General features: G+C 32.7%; 1 long non-coding RNA gene across 1 annotated transcript; it reads left to right on the top strand.

The window, feature by feature from the left end:
* The first annotated feature begins 435 nt into the window (after window positions 1–435).
* LOC134809756 (uncharacterized) lies at window positions 436–4,684 on the top strand. The gene is made up of 2 exons (XR_010156227.1): window positions 436–734; window positions 4,349–4,684. It is a non-coding gene; the product is annotated as an uncharacterized LOC134809756 (long non-coding RNA).
* Window positions 4,685–6,044: the final 1,360 nt, after the last annotated feature.

The raw sequence follows: 6,044 nt of genomic DNA, 5'->3' as shown, positions 1-6,044 counted from the left end.
AGCATCTTTGATAATTATAAAATTAATAAAGATTTATTATTTAAAAAATGGAATAATTCCTACATCATTAAAATCACAAGTAACTCCACTGTCGAATTACAACAACTATTGTGGTTTTTATGTATTTTCTTATCATTTTATTTATTTATAATTGATAGGTGAGTATTAAAATATAGCCTATTATTTTATGATTAATAATTTATTTAAAATATATTATATGATTGTCTATTTAAAATTAAGCCTGTCAAAAATAAAACTATTGATCTTTCCTATCCTCTAATCCCAAATTTGCTCCTCCCAAATTTAAACCCAGGTGAGTAATTCCAACTCTGTTCCTCCCATAGTTCAGGCCAAAACATTGCCAATATCATGGATTTAGCCTCTAATATACAGGGTTCAAATATATCTTGTTTGCATAGAACAATTTCAATTTATAATTTACATAGTTTATAGTTTAGAACAGCTTCAGCAATAGTTTACACGATAGTTTCCTCACTAATTTCCCTGTTTTCTCTTTTGCTATGCTATGGTCTATTTTCACAGATCAGTCAAACTGTTACTGCTAATTCTTTAAAGAGGCGATTGCTTTTCTGTTTAAAACCCTTCATGGCTGCCAATTAAATAAACAAAAGTTCTTACCACTTTCTAAGAAGCTTTATGTGACCATCTCCCCATGGAGTGTGACCTCATCTCCTCTGCTGTATCACATTGGCATCCTTAGTGGAACCTCACGGGTGCGTTCATACATCAAGGTCTCATTTGCTATTTCTGCTCCCTGAAAATATGTTCTCTCAATTATACTCTTGGCTCATTCTCTCATAACCACTCATTGTATTCAGATGATACCACCCAGTGAGGCTTTCAGCAACCATCTTGTTCAGTATCCAGCACCTCTTGTGCCCAGAACTCTCTATTCCCCTTCTTTGCCACATTTTTTAGAATAGAACTTAAACCATCTGGCATACAACACATGATACTTTGTGGTATTAATTACTGTTTTTCTCCCAACACTGGAACAACAGCTCTGTGAAGCCAAGACATTCTGAATGTTATTTTCACTATTTTTCCCCAATCCCTAGAAATGGGCCTAGAATATACATAGTAGATGCTCAATAATTTGTTGGTGAACAAATGAAAGTTGATCCTCAATAATATTTTATAATGAATAGGCTTACAATTTATGAAAAAGCCATAACTTATTTAGCCATCTCCCTAAATTTGCATGCTTTTGTAAGTAATAATATCATGGTTGTGAAAACAATTATGTGTGTATATACATATATGTATATAGGTATTTTATGGCAATGATATACATACATGTATAGTCTTCTGTAATATTTACAGGTGCTTTTGTTTTGCTTGCATTATGCAGCATATATGATTTTATAGCTAGTATTCTGGATGTCCATGAAACATCAATTAAAAAGAAACTAATATTATTAAATAGCAGACCTGTTAAAGTGGTAGTCAAAATATTCTTTCCCCATTATATACCTCAGAGATTTCTGATGAACCCTTTTGAAATCTAATAGTGGCTGTAATCATAATAAATTTTTTCTAGATAGTTTTACAAACAATTTTTAATCTTCAAAATTCAAGGCTAATGTATGCATGTTGAATGATTATGGCATTCATATATAAGCTATGTTTGGAACCAGAACTTACCAGTGCTTATATTTATGTGTAGGTATGATAGACAAAGCATAGGAATAACAAGATATCATTAGTTTACTATTCATTAAAAATATGAGTAGAACTGGTTTTGCTCTGTAGTTTTTGCTATGATAAACCTTAGCCATGAAAATAACCTGCTATTGAGCATGTGTGTCATCCATCTTATGACTCACCAAAAATAGGGAAATGAGTCTAGAACCATCAAAGCAGTTGACAACAGAAGTGAGATTTCAGCTTGGATGCATTTTATTATAAAAGTAGTATAATTATATTCAAGAATTTGTTAACCTTTTATCTCACTAAATAAATTTCAATATTCATTATAAATAACAAATTCAAGCATTTAAAATATTATTTATATATTCTTAATTTTTATTGTTTGTTTTAATTACACATGTCAATCCTGTTATGGAATGACATCAACATCCCCTTGGCAAGAGGATATTTTTAAATTTCCACATGTACATTTTAAGAGTTTTATACAACCCTATTTATCCATGATTTTCTCTTTCCTATAATTAGTAATTTTCACTGTAGAAGACTCACTTATAAAAGTGTATATTATTATCATATTTGGATGATAAACTAAAATTTTGAAATATTTAGAAGCATTGTTATGAACTCATTAAAATTATCAGAATCACTTCATATAAAATGATATTTAATATGTTCTTATACATAAATTAGTGACATTGTTTTATACTTTTAATTTAATTTGATTATGAAAACTTTCTATGTGTTTTTGAATTTGTGTAACCTTAGACAGATTGCTAAGCCCATTTCATCATGCATTAATAGAATAGAATTAGATAATCTCTAAGGGTCCTTGGCTCTGAGATTATATGATTGTAATTAATGGCACTGCAGATCTTGTAGAGGGACATTAAAATGGACCCATACCTGAAGTTACTTTTCAATTGAATTCGTACTTAGGGAGTTGAGACAGTAGAAACAAGGAAGGCAAAACAGTCTTTCATAACAGATCATAATAAATTTGCTAATATTATAGAAAGGTCATTGGAAAGTGTTTGTCCTTTCTTTTTTTTTCAATAGGACCTTCCCATTTTCACTTACAGCTTTGAATACATTTATACATTTCCTTCTTCAAATGTCATTTAAATTAAAAGTGTTTCTATTTTCTCCAGATGGAGTTTCAATGCTCATAAACATTTACATTAGGAGAGAATATAGTACCTATTATCTAACTTAAGTTGAAAAAGAATGAAACTGTAAAATATATTTACCAAAATAACTAAAGATTTATTTATCTTCGGTAGGCCTCGATTAGTTTACCTTTAAAAAGCATTCATTGATACAAATTTTAAAAATCCATGTAACAGACGTCAATCAAATGTGATTTTTCTCCAGTTTATTATTTTCTGCTAGGGGAAATAAAATGCAATAATCACATTTTAAATATACATCTTTTTAAATGATTCTGTTGTTATACATGTGATTGTTATTCATATTTTTACTATTATTGAATGCCCCTGTACTGACCTTTCCAATTTGATAGTGCAGTAAGAAATAAACTTTTTTTTAATATTGAGAATTGGAAATGACCTGGTAATTTCTTTGTACTAGAGACCACTAATTGTCCATATAATGCATTCTTTCATTTTGTTTAGTAATAGAATCCTAAGTACATATGACCACAAGCAGGAGATTACCTTCTATAGTCTCTTATCAGTGATTTAATTTTGATCAAATACAATATAAATTATATTATGAGCATAAATTTAAGTTAATCTCCATAAAGACAAAGCCGATTGTTTTTACATCTCTTCTTACACATTTTAGTGTCTGGAATGCAGAAGTATTGCTGAACTTAGCCATGAGGATGAAACACTAAGATAGGATTATAAAGAGAATACAAGACGAAAATCTCCTGGGGCCCGGGATGAACTCATGGAAAAAACATCTCCACCAACTCTCTTAATTGTTGGAGAGAAATATAAGACTACAATAAGGGTCACTCCTTATACTCATCATTTTTGAGTTAGAGATATTGACAAGTGTATCAAACTATATATTTTCTCCCACAAGACATTGAGGGGCACACTTCTTTTATTCTCCAAAAGTAACAAAAAATGCTTTGGTGTCTAATTTTTAGCCTGCAAGGGCTGTCATAGTGTTGTTTACAAAGACTTACATGTTTTATTTCCTTACCTCACTGCAACATTATAAATTTATCTTCTGTGCTAACATCACGATAGCATCTAATGGTACCAAGAGTGAAGATTATCACTAGTTTATGAACCTTTGTATTCCCCAAAAGAGAAAGAGATATTATGTAACCAAATTCCAAGTATGATTAACCAAGATTTTTCTAAAATTTTCCACTTCTCAATTCTGTCTACTAATTTGAAATAACTGAGCAAAATACCTTTGCAACATGATAATTCTTCAAACTCGGCTCTTATACCAAGCAGTACTGATGATTGGGGCATTAACAAAACCAATAAAATTGTTTTGCAAAACAAAAACGAAGTGAAAAATATGCTCAGCTTATCTTACACAATATTGTTTTCTATATCAAAAATGGCTAGATAACCTTAGAAAAAATGGCATATACATTATTTACCTAAAAGTTATAGTAATGTGGGTAGAAGCTTAAAGTGACCTATCCTGTCATATAGTTGTCATTAACTAGGATATTAATTATTCTTAAAAGGATGCAAAATTTTTCCAAGGGATGTGCATCTGCAGACAGTTTTAAGGGACTATTGTCAAGAACTGTGAAGGATCTGAGCTTACAAGTTAGCCTGCTTCAGTTTTATGGATGCTGGCAGAAGACACATAACTGTTTGGTCAGAGACAGAAAGACTTCCATTATTTGCAGCACAACACAGAGTTGCACGAGCTTCATCTTTGCTCTGGTTCCTGTTTTCCCTCAAGTTTACTGGAGATGATGACAAGGAGTTCAAGTTGATGCTACACACAGTTTGTGTCACAGATGAAGAACTCCAAGTAAAGGAAACTTAAATCTTTAATAAATGAGCAGTAAGCACACTTGTCTGATGTTTTCTGTGGAGGAAATACTATCTTCATTTTACTTAAAAATAAACAAATCTGTTCTCTCATCCACAAATAAACAATATCTTGGTCTTCTAGGGCTATCCACTATATAAAGATCTTTAAAAAGGAAAACCTGTAATAAATGTGAAGCTAGTGCCTTTCTATTTGCAAGATGCACAGAAATGCATGAGACCAATTGAAAATTGCCTGTGAACAAATACGCTTCCAGATTTTTAGCTTGCTCTTTTCTAAACATGAAAATTCTCAGAAAGTACGTGTTCTCAAGATTCATGCCATTTCTTTTTTCCCAAGTTGCTTTATCACGACCATCTTATTTTTCACATTACCAAATAATGCACTTCCGTAAACTATCCAAAATTTTCCATGGTGTTATAGTTTCTAAGGTACTGAGAAGAAACTCATAGGTGAAGCATATTTATAAATTGTTTACAACATAATATTGAATACATATTTTCTCCTTTTCCCTGTCACTAGTAACTTTTTCTCTGCTTGATTAATTCATATCACATATTTAATAGCCCAATTTATTCAGAACATACTGAGAGGTGAAGCCAGCTGGACTTCCTAGGTGGAGTGGGGACTTGGAGAACTTTTTTGTCTAGCAAGAGGATTGTAAGATGCACCAATCAGTGCTCTGTAGCTAGCAAGAGGATTGTAAAATGCACCAATCAGCGCTCTGTAAAATGCACCAATCAGCGCTCTGTAAAACGCACCAATCAGCAGGATCCTAAAAGTAGCCAATTGCAGGGAGGATTGAAAAAAAGGGCACTCTGATAGGACAAAAATGGAACATGGGCGGGGCCAATACGTGAATAAAAGCTGGCCACCCCAGCCAGCAGCAACCTGCTGGTGTCACCTTCCATGCTGTGGGAGCTTTCTCCTTTTGCTCTTCACAATAAACCTTGCTACTGCTCACTCGTTGGGTCCACATGATCTTTAAGATCTGTAACATGGGGAAGGTCCGTGACTCCATTCTTGAAGTCAGCAAGACCACGAACCCACCAAACCCACCAGCAGGAACCAACTCCGGACATAATACCACATGGCAAGCTCTGTTCTAAGCATTGATGTGTACAGGTTATTTACTCCTCATAAGAACACTGAAAGATAATTGCCACTTACTGGCTCCTTCTTAAGATGAGTAAGCTAGAGACAGATACTCACGATTTGCTCAAGACTTCAGAACTTGTCTGTGGCAGAGCAGAAATGAGAATTAAGTTTGCTAGCCACCATTTCTTGGAATTTAAACACATTGTTATGCCACCTCTTAGTATATGTAATTAATGACATGCAGTTCACAGAATTATGTTATTTAAATTATATTGGACAGT

The sequence above is a fragment of the Pan troglodytes genome, chromosome 23 (assembly GCF_028858775.2).
Source record: "Pan troglodytes isolate AG18354 chromosome 23, NHGRI_mPanTro3-v2.0_pri, whole genome shotgun sequence".
NCBI lineage: Eukaryota > Metazoa > Chordata > Mammalia > Primates > Hominidae > Pan > Pan troglodytes.
Note: the sequence above shows the minus strand (reverse complement) of the source record. Positions and strands in the feature narration are given on the sequence as shown.